The sequence below is a fragment of the Hetaerina americana genome, unplaced genomic scaffold (assembly GCF_022747635.1).
Source record: "Hetaerina americana unplaced genomic scaffold, ioHetAmer1.1.p SCAF_9, whole genome shotgun sequence".
Lineage (NCBI taxonomy): Eukaryota > Metazoa > Arthropoda > Insecta > Odonata > Calopterygidae > Hetaerina > Hetaerina americana.
This window is the reverse complement of record NW_027287538.1, coordinates 69,578,285-69,594,780: the sequence shown is the minus strand read 5'-3', so window position 1 is coordinate 69,594,780 and position 16,496 is coordinate 69,578,285. Positions and strand designations below refer to the sequence as shown.

At 44.3% G+C, this 16,496-nt stretch overlaps 1 long non-coding RNA gene across 2 annotated transcripts in view; it reads right to left on the bottom strand.

Moving 5' to 3' along the window:
• Positions 1–16,496, bottom strand: part of LOC139698637 (uncharacterized) — a 216,583-nt gene that overhangs the window by 162,946 nt on the left and 37,141 nt on the right. For both annotated transcript variants that reach the window (XR_011703000.1, XR_011703001.1), the window contains exon 2: positions 2,157–2,281. This is a non-coding gene — a long non-coding RNA (uncharacterized lncRNA). The remainder of the gene's footprint in view (positions 1–2,156; positions 2,282–16,496) is intronic.

Here is a 16,496-nt window from a genome sequence, read left to right as displayed (position 1 = left end):
TCATAAGAAGTGGATATGGGAGTGAGGGGGGCCCTGGAGTTGCGTGTTTTTTTATTATTATTTCCTTTTTAATTCGACAAGGGGTGGGAGGATGGTGGGAAAATCGGGAGTTCGAGAGGGATCCTTCATCGGAGGGAGGTCGGGTGGTGATGGATGACGGCGCTCCCATTCAGGGGTGATAGCGGAATGGAGGGGTGGGGGGAGAGTGGAGTAGAATGTGTATTAGGGGAGAAACATGAGCGGGAGATGTCAGGGGCGTGCGTTCGGAGGGATGGGCAGGGGGGGACGTGTGGGATGTAGAAGAGAGCGAGACCGCAGGCGGAAAGGGAGTTTCGCGTTTTCATCCCTTTTCTTCTTGTTCTACCCTCTCCTTGGCACTCCTTATTTTCTCGACTTGTTTTTTTAGGCTTCGGTTTATTTTAATGAAAAGGGTGAGACGGCGGAAGGATGGGAGAAGGCGGGTGTGGGTTGGTGTGGGTGGGTTGGGGAGGGCGTAGGAATGGGGACGTAAGAGGTTGTCCTTGAAGGAGCCCGGTGGGAGGATGAATGGGTTTTTGAATTGGGAGGGGCCGCAAAGGCAGCAGAAGTTGAAGATGGGAGCCTTTGGATCTGGCGTGTGCGCGTCTGCCGCGTAAGAGGGGAGCGCAAGCATCTGGGGGGGGGGGGAAGGAAGTGGTTGAAAGAACTTTGCACGCTTCGAATGAGTGGCACGCGTCTCAAGAAAGTGGGTGGAAAGGTTTTATTTTTTTTGTTGGAGTGATCCGTATTCTGTCCTACCCTTCTAACTACTGCTGCAACGCTCTCTGAGGAAGAAAGCTTATGCTTTTCCCTTCTATCAGTCCCCTCCAACCCGAAAGTAAATACATGTCAAAGGAATAAATAAATCGGAGTTCTCCATTCAATCTTAAAAATACATTGGATCGCATTTTTCTAGCTGCGACTTTTTATAAGGTTTGATAATTAGAAATACTGAGACTGAACCCATACTATGAGCATTGTACAAGCATACTTATTGTGAGATAAAAATTTTTATCAAAACTGCAATGGAGCGATTTTGGAACATTTGAAAAACACAAATGAAATGATTTTATCCTGCGCCGGGAAGGAATCCTTTCACAAAGGAAGGCTTTCAGGAAATCGGATGTTTATAACCTTAGCTCGCCCTCAAAGTTTTCTACAATTAAGGCTCGCTCTGAAAAAGAAATACTCATTCCTTGCCTCCAACTCGTACTTAGAACTTTAAAATGACAAAGAACTCTATTCCATGAAATAGTTAATGCCTAAAGTACCTATCGATGATACTATAGAAAAAGTTTAGACTTAAAATGCACCTGTTTTCAAAAGAATGCCTCATTGCAATAAATCAGCTTTTAAAGAAATATTTATCGTTTTTTACGAGGTACTTATATGTTACACGCTTACTATTTCAGCATTTAAAAGATGAGAAAACCTTACCATCATTTCAAAATTTAAAATAAGGAGAACCCGCATGCCTTACTGACTTACAAAAACAGTGAAATCTAATTAAATTTCAGAATTCATTTGGAGGACTAAAAAAGTTGGATCGTGGAAACATTTTCAATGATACAATAAAACAGTAATGCTAGCCATAAAACAATGATGCCGCAGAAGGGAGATTTTGAGAAATACACAAGAAAACAGTTACCGAGGCTTGAATCTGATTTACAGATGAACCAAGAAATCTTTCCCTTTTGACAGCACTCATTAAACCATAAATACGGAAGGAGAAATACAAAGAGACCAAAAGAGACGGATAGACAAAGTAACAGCCGTTAGCACCAGGTAAGCAATCTGAGTGTTGACTACTTTTGCTCTTTCTGAACAATTAATGCTTTTCAGTGAAAATGGTCTTTAACGTCTCCTCTTATGTGACATAATGTGCAAAAAAATGAGTAAAGAAGGGGAAGACTCAGATTGCATCAATGTCTTAAAAGTTTATGGAAACGAAATCTTGAATCCGAACCGAAAGAGATGCAGGACTCTCACATTACCAAACAATTAAAAAGTGCGTATTTTTCTTTCATTGGCATTAAAGGGTAATGGGTTCCTGTGTTATTTGTACCGTTAAAGTTATTTATTTATCGATCGTGCAGAAAATATTTAGGCAATAAAATATGAATTTTCAAATTACAAACCTGGTGAATTCAATTCTGCAATTGTCGTCTCAATGTTTGGCACCTACGGATGCCAGGGTAACTGGCAGCGTCTCTGCCGCAGATGCTATCTTTTAGATGGGGCTGGAAAATCTCTTGAAAGGCACCTGAAAGGTAAAGAAAATGAAAATAAAATTAAAATGGATTCTATAATAAAGCTTAAAAATGTGGAAATATTATAAACCCTACTGCGTACCCGTAGTTACCTTGCTTGAAAGATAATCGAATATATTTATCTGAATGTAAACATAGGATATCTATAATTCATAATAAATAAATAATAACATAACTATAAAGAATGATAAAATTGGTTTATTTTCACCATAAAAATTAATTTTATTATTGAAAAAATTCATTTTAATACTTTTAATCGATATTTTGTTTCATGGGTCTTGGAATGATGTTTTTTTTAATTTCCTCATACTCGCAAATAATCTTCAAACTGGATTCACTCTATTAATCCGATAAAAACATCTTAGAGAACCACGAATCAATAGCTAGCTAGCTTGCTACTGATAGATTTTAGCTATTAGTCACAAGATAAGCAATTAAAATTTAAAAAACTGATTCCTAGTTCCGAGTTTTGGTTTTTGGTCTGGAAGTTGCGAAAATTTCTTCCCGTCGAAAAACGCACTCTTGCATGTTAATCAACGATCTCTTAAAAATATTCCTTTTTTTTGCAAAAAAATGAGCAGCGACCGGGTTAACGCACCTCGAGACCTTCGCCACCGCCGATTGCGTCCTCCAGCAAACCAATCGAGGAGATCTTGAGAGTAAACTTCCTTCGCCTTTGGATCGATCGTTCTTAGACGATACCCTGCCGAGCCATCGGATTGGTGGGACGAACTTTCACCGGAGCGTCAAAAATGCTAAAGGAATAAATCGCGGACGCAGCACTCCCCTCATTTCAATGCCTCCCCCGCACCGGGGAATATTTATCTCGAAGATGGAGGACTTTGGTTCCTTCTCCGACCCCCACCCCCCTACGAAACTCTCCTCCCTCCCCCACTCTCCTTATCCCTTGGGAGGGTCTTTTCGTGGCGTGGGCGAGGAATCTGCAGAGAAAGGGCTATTGACGACTGAGTGGGCGGTCGGGAGAACGAGTATGGTCGGGGGAAAAAATTTGATAGATCAGGTGCGAACGGTGCAGGGAAGCGAGCACACTCTCGCCCACGCGGAGACTTGATGGCGAGAAAGGACCCCGTGTTGCGAAGCCCTTCCGATTCTGTTTTTTTCCCCCATAAACGACCTCTTTTTTTTAGAAGGAGCCTTCAAAGGGTACGGATCTGGAAAACATCCTGCATCTTCCCTGCTCGCCACAAACTCGCATCTACCTCTAGTACGTGACCCCCTGAGGGCGTAACCCCACAAGAGAAAGATGCTAAGAGCGACTTCTCATTACACGAAGTCCTTCGAATCGCCCGAACAATGTTTTTGCCGGTCCAAAGGTTTATCACAATCGCCAGAATTCATGCAGGCGTAGCCCTTCCTCGTTCTGGGAGGTAAAAAAAAATAATTTATTTTCCCTTTTCAAATGTTACCTTACTTTGACGACATTAATCAACCCGAAGGTTGGTGACATAAGTGATGATATAAATTATTGAGAGAACTGAATATGTAATTCACACAGCAGAGTAAAGAGATGTACGCGGTGCCTGCGTTTTCCCTGGGAGAACTGGTTTCTTGAAAATAATACACCTTGACGTGTCTAAAACCCCCTCGAATCGAACCTGTACCCTATGTGCAAAAGCCGAAACCTCCGCCCGCTTGATTAGCACAAATATTTTATTTTACTTTGCTCACAATTCAAAATTTTCCTGCTGCTCAATTCTTCGTTTCACATCGGCGGGTAAAATATCTTATGAAGTTCGCGGGTGAGGACAAGACTGGGGATTAGGAGGCCCATTGAGGATATGCGGGTTGAGTGCGGATATTGTTTTGGTCTTTCGGGTATTCTCTCCGGAAATGCGCTAATCACGTCATCCAACTGTGCTCTCGCACGCACGATGGGGATACCCAAGGGGTGTGGAAACGCAAGGGAGCAGGAGCGCCCGGAGGCAGGGTGTGGATTCTGACGGCGGTGGAGGGGGTTGGAGCGATGACGGGGGACGTCAACTGATTCGGACACATGCCCGCCTGTGTTCGAGGGGACATACCTGCACAGAGACGGAATGATTCCGACGCCCCTCCACCTCCCCAAAACTCAGCTTCCCCCACCCGCCGACGTCCCTCCCCCCTCCCTCTGTCACACACACCGCGTAATGACGCCAGTCGAACTAAACAATGCCATTATGATCGACCGGGTACGTGAGATTTTAACCGTTATCTCATTAAAGGACCAATAAAGCGGCCCAGTCGCCACAACGCCGCGTAACGGGTCCCGACATCGGCTTTGTCTCTCTGTCGCGGAAATATAATCCGACTCGATAAGCACACATGGCCGCGCGGTCGCGGAAGCGATTGTCGCCCGCTGTTAATCGTCTGCCCTCGCCCAAGTTTTTTTTTTGTATTTTATTTCATTGCCCAGCGTGGGTGTGCGGTTTTGCATGATTGCACAACATCGCGCGTGGTTTTGACACTCCGCAAAACAAGGTGGTGCATGATGTTCGTATGGAGTCATCAGCGGAGAGAGTTTCAAATGAATGCGTTCCGTGTTTTAGGACACATCGACGACAACCTTTATTAGGACTTTTAAATCCAACCGTGAGCATTATTTTAAGGAAATGAAGTGATCACATCGGGTATGATTTTTGGAAAAATTTCAGTGTCTCTTGTTGGCGTCGTTAGGCATATGAAATGTTATCACATGAACAATCGTAGTGTGAAAATAATAGCAACATTTAGGAAAACTAAAAAAAATGCTCAAGGGGGGAAGATTATTTGCACAAAATTTTGGTTTTGGTGGCTTCTTAATTAAGATATTAATAACTGGTCCAAGGGGTCAAATGACTTTTTTCGCGACCCACGGACTGAGCGGCGCAGGTAGAAAGGCTCTAATCAGAATTAATTTATAGACAATTTTGCGTTAAGAACAAAGCTGAAGCAAAGTCACATTTTTTCCAACTACCTGAACTCGAATACTCATTACACGTTTTAATATAAGTACACGAGCGATTGTTTACTATTACAAAAATAACATGAGCCACTTTTTTCCAGTCCTGTAATCACACTTTGTCCGGAGAGGGTATCGACACATTCGTAGGCGTCGGCAGCACAAACAATGAGCACTCTTCCTCGCTGTGTCTTAACACAACGCCGCGTCATCATTTGGACATAAGATTTTGTCGGGTTAAATTACTCCACGCGTCGAGAATGCACATTACAGCCATCTCTCCTTACCATTTCGGAATAAAATTTGGAGACAACTTCGGGGCAAAGGATTGTCTCGCATGGAAGCTCAACTGCGACTTCCACTTCTCTAGTGAGCAGCAAATCCATAACTCGAGCACCCCCCCCCCCCTGGCTTCAGCCACCCTCACCATCTTACGAAACATAATTCTGGCGAGCTACTAAGGTTACAGCCGCAAGTCGATGAGAGACAGAGACGCGGGGGCACGCGGTCCCGGATCCAGTTACTCTGCACTCATCTCGGGCCTCCTATCTCAACCCCCCACCCCCAAGAACCACCCACCAACTCTCTCGCGCGCCCCCTTATCTCCTGACGCCCTCCTTGGTGTTCTCACTCCCGCTCCTTGTCATTGCTCTACACACGCGACCTCCCCTCCCCCGGGGTCGTAACACGCCCACCTCCGCCCAAACCCATCGCTGCTGCACCTTGCGATCATACGCCCGAGGAGACGGTGTGATTCGCACGAGATCAAGGAACGAGTCTATTTATCAGCCGAAATTCGTCAAGCATCCCTTACACTTTCTTTGTGTTTCATGCAATCTAAATAAAACAAATACGTTGGGGGTCTGCGTTTGTTTTGTAATTAATTTTCGATAATCGATCCTTCGTAAACCGCGGGATATGTTTTAAGCGGAGGAGATATTTCTCGCCGACGTTTCCAAATCGACATGCTGACAAATAATTCATCTGAGTTCGTTCCTATTACAAAAGGAAATTTTTTTCTGCCACCATCCTTCTTTGTCTGCCTTCGGTATTCGGAATAGCTAGTTGTTTCGTTGACGACTGCTCAGTTTTGTTTAAGGTTTATTGTTTCATCAAGTGATAATATACCCCAATTTGAATTAACCATTTCCCATAGCTTACATAGTTAATGTAACAACCCCCTGGGAAGCACGCCAGGAGTTTTCATCAGTTTTTACGAGAAGACAACACGGGAGATTTTCTGGACTTTTTGACGCTTTTCATGCCTACCCCATCTCTCTCTCCTTCCTCCTCAGTTTTCTGTGCATGATGGTCTCCTTCCATCCACGAATCGCATTGTTAGCGTCTGAAATCTCACTCTCGCCACGTTTCCCTAGCACCGCCTTTACAGTATTTCTTCCTCCCCTCTCCTCAAACCAATAGCCTCCCTCTCTCTCGTTCAGACAACACCAAACGTGTCGTTCGCCACCCCATCCCTTTCACCTTCCTCCAGAAACTCCGCGAAAGCTAACCACACTCCACCAAGTCCTCATCTTACTCACGTCAGCGTGGATCCACTTGGAAATCTCTACGCCTGGCGTTATCAGAGCCTTGATGTGTAACATTTGCCTTCTGGCACACGCCGAGGAACTAACTCCCCCCCCTCCCAAGCCCCCTTCATCGCCCCTCCCCCGCAAGCCTTTAAAAGATAAGGAGTAGGGGGGGAGGGTCGAGAGGGAGAAGTAGTCGCGATGGTTTCGCATCGCCCACGAAGTGAGCACATAGAGCGGATTTCAGTCAAATCTCACTCCCCCCCCCACGTGAAGCACAAGAGCCAATGCGCTAAAGGATGAGGGGTAAGCTAGTCGCAGGGCGACCCTCAAGGGCCCCGAAAAGAGATTAAACTCCCGTCCGGATCCCGTCTCGCCTTTCTCCGTCTCCCAGGGGGAGGGGGCCTCGGGAGGATGTAAGGAATCCTTCGGGGTAAGAGGTCGCGGGTTCTGCATGCGATGGGAGGGCTGGTGTGTTGATGATTGGCAGGGGTTGGGGTGAGCGAAGCCACGAAAGAGAGCAATGAGAGAGTACGAATGAAAAATGTCCTACGAAACACTTTCTTGCTCAATTCATTTTTTAATCAGCGAAAGGAAATGCAGAAAATGATAGTAAACAGCGTGGGCAGTTGGTATCAGCAGTGGGTGACTGGCATAAACACGTGTTCATGAAAGGAGCATCCTTATATCCTCGCAAGCACACTCCCGTTTTTTGTGACTAATCTTACTTCTCTCGTGGTTTGACATCTTGTGGAATAGGTAACAGCAGTCATTGAATGTGCTCATTGCAGGATTCAATTAATGAATAAGACTGATTTTACAATTTAGGAGGCGTCGTTGCCTACTGGGTAGATCACTTGGCCGAAATATTGTTTAATTGTGCAGTGTGTTCTGAATGCCTTATATCTAAATTCCAATCATGTGATTTTCCGAGTATCATAGCATTGTAGGAACCAGCAGGCGGTATAGGGAATCGAGCTTGTCCTTTTTATCTAAATGCATGAGCCCTTCACTCCTTTGGGCTTCGAAACACAGGAGCCCCATCTTAAACCATCAAACCGATCTTCGGGTTGAACGCAGTAGTATTTCTGCTACATTTTGAACGCGCTCATCATGCGGGACGAGATTCGAAGAGTATTTCTTTTTAAGGTTCTGACGTCGTAGATTTTGGCAAGTGGGTAGCAACACTCTCCACTTCCCTTTGAATCCGACTCTTGAAAGGGAAGTGGATGATGTGTAAGATGCATATCTGGAAGATACGGCAAATTATGATTTTAGTTGCTAAGCGGATGAATGTCGAGTATCGTTCGCGCCCTTGAAATTTATTAATGGGGTCCTCGAACGGGTTTGGGGAAGGCGACATCGAGACGTAAGGCGCTGCTTTGAATGTCAAATGCACTTTGGGAGAAGGGGACTCCGAAATCCAGCTTCTTCTTATGACATCTCCTCCTGAGGGTACTGCACGACTGCTAACTCGCTGGTTTCGGATTTCTGGGGAAGATGGATAGATGGGAAATTTACACACAACGATTTAATTCAAAATTTTCCGAACGGAGAACTGAAAAACAATTCAAATATATAGATAATTTTTGATTAATTGGTTTTGAAGTTAGTATAATCGCAAATAGTTTTTGATGAAATAGGTGGAAATTCACCCAAAATTAATTGAAAAAATATGCAGTTCCGAGAATAGTTTCGCAAAAAAGTCCTAACCTAAACGAAAACTAAGTTACTGTACTAAGTTGAGGAAATCTGTTGCCACACTTTCGATTTTTGCTAAATAACTTAAAATAGCATTAAAATCGGTTCATTGTAAAAAACGCATGAAATAACTAGCCTGTTAGGTCTAAATAACGATGATTTGATGCTCTAAAAACTATGAATAACTGTTGCATAGAGTGAGAATATTTTGGCGTAAAATTATTCCATTTTCTTTTTTACTGTCGTGCCCTTTTGACACCAAATTATTTATTGGAGTCTTTAAAAGTGTTTGAAAACGATACATATTTTATCTAAGTTAACAAGAACCTCTAAAACGTATTTCTTAAGTATCCCGTGGCGTTACACACAATAATAACCTAACCAATGAAAAAATATCTATAAATTTCGTTCACTTCCTTAGAATCCCTTTTCCTATTCACTTCAATATTACCTCGAGCATACTTTTAGCGCGTAGAGGTTTCCCGCCACGAGCAAAAACTCGTTTTGAAATAGGAAGATCACGTCCCACGTGTGTATTTCCGTCCAGGTGCAAAGCTCTGCTCGTAGTTACCTCATCTGGCCGCCTTACCAAGGCGTGGAGCTAGTAGTTGAGGGCTCGACACGCGATGTTTCCTAGGAGGAACGATTGACAAGCGAGATAACGCCAATACCGCAACCCCACCCCCTCAATCCCATCAACTGTGTGCGAGTATGTGTGTGCACTCATTTACACGTTTGATCGAGTGGATTAGTTCCCTCCGTTCAACCGGGCTCATTGCCAGTTTGCGAGACCGCTCGATAAACGTCATTCTGACCCCTGAGCGCCGCCACGTGGCAGAACTTGGACCTACGATTACGACTTACCTATCGAACTCATTGACTATTGTAATCACTGTTTGTGTTTTGGGACTCCCCTTACTCTAGTGAATCGGGAAATTTAAATCGGAAAATTGAATAAACGAAACAAGTAATCGAAATTTACCGGTGAAAATGAAATTTCAAGACATAAAAAGTTGCCTAAATAATATTAAATGTTTAAAATTGTGAAAAAAATTTAATATTAAAACTGTATTTTTAAGATCTGAAGTTGAAGATTAATTCTTCAATACCACTCATACTGCGATGAATATAAAAAAAAACTATGGCAGTGCGAACGGTTAAAGCTGATGCTATCCCAAAAACTGTTGCAAGTTCTATTTTTTTTACAAATAAGTATTTTTAATTACGGAATATTTGGAAATCTGAAGGGTGAAGACTGTATTAAATTTGGAAGCAACAAGAGGATTGATGAAATCATTGTGAATTTTGGTGCTAAAGGAAACTAAAGCATTCTATGGAAAATGGGAACTACTCGGAGGATATAGGAAGACACGTGGCTTAATCAAATTTTCAAGATACAGATTGATTAATGTAGAAGAAGGAAAATTTGGCTTTTGATATACACAGCGGGAACAATAGCTAATGAGATCTAGCGTCTCGTCACAAATTGAAAGAAGAATTACTGCAATGTTACACTCAATATCTACTTATTGGCTGGACTTCTATGCTTCAACATCAAACCAGCTTGGTAACTATATCAAAATAACATTCGAAACTGATGTAAAATCATCGACCCGGTGATATAAATGCTTTATTTCAAGTAGAGAACTCCATTAATGATCCTTTTTTATGATTCAGTTCACCACTTCAGTTTTTTCCCACTTTAATGAGACAATTGAACAGTTTATTTCATCAAATCTATGAAACTAGTTTTCCTTCTCAAAATACTAACCTCATCGCCATTAGGGAAGAGATAAGACTATGGCAAACGGAAAAACAAACGTCGAACTCTATCCTGAGTTCTCCCGGCGTGACTGTAATTGTTTCGGTAAATTATTTCCGACGGGGGTGCCTTAAAAAATCGAACGGGAGGCGACAGCATTCCTCGTTGGTCACGTAATGACGGAAGCGAAAAATGAGATCGCGGATGCGTCTAAGGAAACGGGCATCGATTGGCGAGGCGTGGCATTTACTCTGCCGCATTGTCTGCTGCCTTCGTTTACAGTGAACAGTGTTGTCTGGGTTGGGGATAAGAGGCAGAATGAGACAACGGGGGCGTTCAGAATCGTACTAAGGGGGTTCGAGGGTGGACGGGAAAAGCTGGAAGGAGAGGAGGGAATGGAATGAGAGAGAAAGAGAAGACGCATCGAGTCACGTGACCCAAACCCCTTCTTTCCACCCCTCCCCCTTTCCTTCTGCCCCCCCCCTGGCCGTCTCCGCAGTGGGGGAGGAAAAAAAAGGCGGTGGTGGTGGTCGCTTGTGTGATAGAGGAGACAAGTGGGGAGGGAGGGAGGATATCGGAAGAGGGGGAGGGAATGTGGACGAGAAAAGTGCATTGTGGGTAGTGGGAGGAGGCCGTGAGCCAACCAATATGTGCGGGAGATCAATATAGGAGGATGAATGAAAGGTTGGATGGGTGTGTTTTTTTTTATCCGTGGAAAGAAAGGCTGCTACTGCAGTCTGAGAGATGAGGGGTGGGGGTATTGAGAAGTGGGGTGCACGCGAGAGGGGAGGAAAATGCACTGTGAGTGGAGGGGGAGGGGAAGAGCATTTGGGAGATGCTCCATGCACCCACGACTTCTCCAGTGCACCACTGTAGCTGCAGAGAATGAAGAAGGGAGAGTCAATTATTCGTTAAGCCTCTTCATTTCCACTTGGTGAGTGTTTCTTATCGAAACTTTTACTCTCTTGAACTGATTTTTTCAGTCGCGGCCCTCGAGGATTACGTCAGTTTTAATTGGTTGCCGGGGAATAATGAATTGAAACTTGAAATGTCGAGTTTAAAACCTCTTCAGAGCCCGACAGAAAACTTTGGATCAGTATCGCGAATAATGGATGGAAGTGAAGAGTCGCCGTTATATTTAATACAGCATGAAGATAAGTAGCTGATCCAATATAGCAAATTCATTGAATGCCTGCACGAGAATTCTCGATTTCCAAAAGACTGTGAATTTTTTAAAAACTAATGTTTAAGTAATTCATGCAACATGAGTGGAGTTACGTGTTTGCAATTTCTATATAGAATTTGGCCCATCCTAAAACTCATGAGTTAGTTCTTTTTAAAATTTTCCATGCTACCATTTATCAATACTCCCGATTGAAGGAAAAGCTCTCAAGAAAATATGTAAGTCCAAGGGAGTCAATAGTTAACTAAATTAAAATAAATCAAAGTAAGCATTTCACTTTTTAATGGCCGTCCATAAATTTAGCACTCAGATTTAATGCCCTCGTCACGAGTGAAATTTCCGAGTCGATTGACATAGTCAAATAACAGTTAACCAAACAAACTGCAAAGGAACGAAATCTTTTCTCGCGGCGACATTTCGTTGAGCAGCGTTTCAAAACGGAGAAGGTGCACCTACAGGGAGCCCTCGTGCGAGGGATTCCCAGCGCACGGGGAAAAATAAAAAAAATACATTTTCCACCGCGAACGCCAACGGCATTCTTCGGCGAAACATACGATGACATATCCACTCCAGGCACTTGTTTCATTTTCTCGTCCCAAAGGAAGTTAGAACGAGACATTAACTACTCATGCCGTCAAGTTTTCGGTAGAGGAATATCTTTTGTTGAAGATGGAATTTCCGTAGACGTGTACAGGCATTCATATATCCAAATCCCTTAAAAACAAACTCAGTCTCCCCAAAGTCTTCACCAATCGGCGGTAAGTGTACGCCTGCAGATGCGAACACTCGTACCTATTCGCTCGTCGCAGTCAGCCTCCATCCCTCTCTTCATTGGACTCGCGACTTGACGAAATATGTAACAGCAATGGTTGTCTTCCCAACGTACTACAGGTCTCTGCTTACGCTGCCGAGGGAAACGCGGATATTTACGTTTATATAATGGAGACGCAATTCTTTTTTAAATAAACTAACAGACACGTGAGAGCACACACGCGTGACATGGACTCCGCATGAGAGAGACCCCGTGCGCCCGCTTCGTTTTTGCCCGGGAACGATGGGAATGGCGAAAAGATGACGTCACAAATCTGGGTGGGGTGTATGGGAATAAAATGCGTACAGCTCTTCCTTACAAAAATACCACATGCTATAAAGGATATCGTTAGGGAATATTACACAACTTTTTATTTATTTCTTTCCTCGGAATTGGTTCCTATTGCGTTCTTTTTTCTCCGCAGCGTGAGACTTGAGAAAGGACTCATTCGCTCATAGCCGTTGAGTGGGACGTCCGGAGCTCCCCGGGACACCTGAGCCACCAAGTACCCACACGTGGACACAGTGGCGCGCTAATAAATATAAATGCTCGAACCGCCGAAGATTACGGGGAGGGGGACCTGCAGAGTCGTGGGTGGATTGAGGGGACGTTCGCTGCGAGAGGAAGAGAAGCCTTAATGGCCGCCGAGTCACGGAGAATCGGATACATTTTATTTTCCGCAAAAAAAACACTAAGAGCGTTGGCAAAATGTCGCCAAACATCATATATTTAAGTCTCGAGCCTTGTGCGTCCACGAGATGCCTTCCGGGGAAAAAAGTAAGGAATTAAATTGTGCTCACAAACCCATGCTCATGCGAGCACACGTTCGAAGCCAAATGAATAATAAAAAAAAACATATATGAACGTATCCCTCTCCTTCCTAAACTTAAGTTCTGATATCTCCCTTCTCTCTTCGGACATCACCACTTCCTTCCTTTTTATTTTTGAGGGTCCCATTCTCCTCCTCCCGACTCGACGCCCCGTCCACACTTCTCCCCCCGCCCTTCTCGTGCACACCGTCGCTCGGAAATCCTTCCCTCCTCTCACCTCCTCCGCACTTTAGCCGCGAGGGAGAGATAAATATTGCCTCGTACTTCACTTCTCTCTCCACCGCACCCCAAAAAAAAAACCCCCGACCATTTTATAATAACACCATTTTCGCTTGGCTCTTCAGCAGCTCCCATTTGAGTGGCCGGTGGTGGGGAAAAGGGTTGGCAGGGGGGGGGGGAGAAAGGGGGACAGGGAAAAGGAGATGGCTTCAACTTAGGCCAGCGGATTTCACCCCCCCTCTCCCCAGCGACTGAGTTTAGGAACAGGGATCGACGGTCGCCTTCGGAAGGCATAGTTTTTCCACGTTTGAAACCTCTGTGCCGATAAGCACATCCCCATTGGTGCATCTGAGGTGAAATTAACTCCTCTTGACTGTAATTTATACAAACTTCGTAGCTGTATTTGAAATCTCTAGGTGTATTAGCAACTAAAAGCTCTGCAGCATTCTTGTTGCTTGCCTACTTCATAATCTCGGTCAGTTATAACAAAGAAACCTTTTTTGGAATATTACCAATGTATACTTGCATTTTACAAGCTCGACTTCTCGCATTAGTCCGCATTAATACGAAAACTTCTTTCTCGAGGACAGTTTTTCTCGGTGAACACTCATGCGTCAAATTCATTTGTTTCGCTGCTTTCCGGAGCTGGATACAGAGCAAGGGAAGCCCTGAGGTTCTCCATATTACCAGAATGAGGTCGTTTCCTGCTTTTCCTTTCGCCACACTCCTACTCTAGTTCCTTCCAAAGCGTCTCCTCTTTCGGCCAATGCCTTCAAATCACTCCATCTTCCTCCCCATAGAGCAGGACCATTTTTTGGCTGACTGACCACTTTCTTCGGTCACCCCTCCCCATACTCTCCTCCCCCCCCGCCCTCTCTCTCATCCTCCACCACTCACGGGGAAATCATCCGTCTTTCATTAGACCAGCAATTTCTCCCAAACTCCCCTCTCGTGCCGTGTCTCCTCCTCCCCCTTCCTGCACACCACTCCAACTCCTCTCAACCCCAAAACACCGTCATCTCCCCCCCTCCACACTATTCCTCCCGAGCCCCCAAACATGGGAGCGTACTTACTCTTTTCAGCCGCGCACGGCTTCACCGTCGAGTGCCACAATTTTTCCTTCCGGAATGTCCATCTGCATAATTTTTACGGCGTCTACCCTCTTCTTCCTCCAACTCCTCTCCCCCCCGTTCCTTTTCTCTACCCATCTCTCCCTCTCTCTTGAAAAGTCTCGCTCTAAGTTTCCAAATGATTTCTCCCTCTCTTCTTCGTTTTTTTTTATTTTTACTTGTGCACGCTCACGTAAACGGATCGCGATGCTCAACGCGACGTTTTTGTGCGCAAGGCAGCGCGGATCCGCCTGCTTACAAACGCTCCATCTGGGAATATATCATCCCCTTCCCCCCTTTTCCTCTCCGTCGCGTGTCATTTCCGTAAAAAAGCATACTTACGACGAGCGAGAGGAGTGGTAAAAAGCCCAGTGTCGCGCGGGGGGGAAGGGCGTGACGACGTCGGCGGGGGGAGGGTTGTGGGGGGGGGGTTTGGTGGAGGGCGACGGTCGAGAGGGGGAAGTGGATACCGTCGGATGGAAAGGAAGGGGGTTGTTTGTGGGTGTGTGTGTGTGGTACACAGGCGAAATCTCCTCCCCGGAGGAAGGCAATTGGACTTATTTTTGCCAAAGTGAGCGCCGCTCAAGTATATATCCATTTGACGCCGTGTCTCATTCGCCAATGCACTTGCTCCACGCTAATAATGGCGGTAAGACCGTCACGGGGCCCTTGACATAAGATAATATTTCCGAGATATGATGCTTCGAGGGGAAGAAGCGGCTAGGCGGAAATTTCTCCCCCGGACTTACTTTCTCCAAAGAAATACTTGATTATTTCGCAAAATTTCACACGGCATAAGCTTTCAAGAAGATATCCGATTGAATGCGAGTCCACCTTCAGTGGGCGACTTTGTGAGATCGCGAGTGCAAATAAACATGTATCAGAAGAATGTAGACCACCTCTAAATAATTTTTACCACCTATTTATGACCACGACTCACTGGATATATGTAATGAAATGCGCATTTTAACCAATATGAGTGTTAGCTGAGCTGGATGCCAAGTTTTTCAGAGGACATAACCTTCAACTTTTCCGCATATCGCATTCCCAGCACCTGCAACTACGATCTCTCTATGGAATGTTTTACAAGTTTACATAGCGCAGATGCATCGTGAAAAGGTTCCATTAAATTTGTCCATGGTGGAAATGTCCAATTTAATTTTTTCTTTTGGACCAAACTTCTTTTTTAAAAGTGGATAGTAAAATGCAGTGTGTTACAACTCAAATCTGGCGTACTGAGTCTATTGTTTCAATTTCAGATTAAACAAAATTAATGAAACCCAACATCATCAGTAATTTCTCAAACCTAATTCACGTTTTCCTACCTTCAGTGAACTAGACGTGGAATAATTAAGATTGACTTTTAATAAGCGTTCAATTATTTTCTCCCACTCTTTCGATTCCCGTTCACTGCCATCCAAAAATTCGCGTTTATTCTCATGAATATCATGCATAACTCCTTAGCGCTCTTCAAATCCAGAGCCGTGAAATGAAAAACAAACGAGGGCTGATGTGAGAATATTGAGGCATTCCAACTTTACAGAACGCCTTAACCCCAGTCTTTTTTGTTTCACCCTTCCCCTTCGACTTCCACGGTCCCAATTCATCAGCAAGTACGCGCTCTTTACCCCGTCATGGAACTGAAAATGACTCCCCAACGTAGTTTTTGTGTACTTTCTTCGTCGCCCTCTAAGCCACTGCCTTACAAAATGAAAAAAACGAAAAAGATAGCAATAAAAGATTCGTCTCCTCCTCATTACCTACATTCACAAAATGTTCTTTCCATTAGACCTTAGATGACGAAAAGTTACGGAGCAGTTATATTCATTCGCTGCTCAAGTATTCATCTTGAAAGAAGTACGCGAGTGTCCCGTGGTCCACTTAAGATAAACGAACCTTTGCCTAGCGACGGAAGAAAAAAGTATCACTACCCCTATCAATTGGGCGAAAATTGCTTCTGGCAGGAACAAAAAATTACTCTTTTTAAAAGGATAGCAAATTTTTTAAGAGAATAGTTCAACTACGATGATAAAACCTTTTTAAACGACTCATGATAACGCATATCGTAGGTCAATTAGGTTTCGTTTCACTTCAAGGAGGGTACAAATTACTCGGGCAAATAAGCA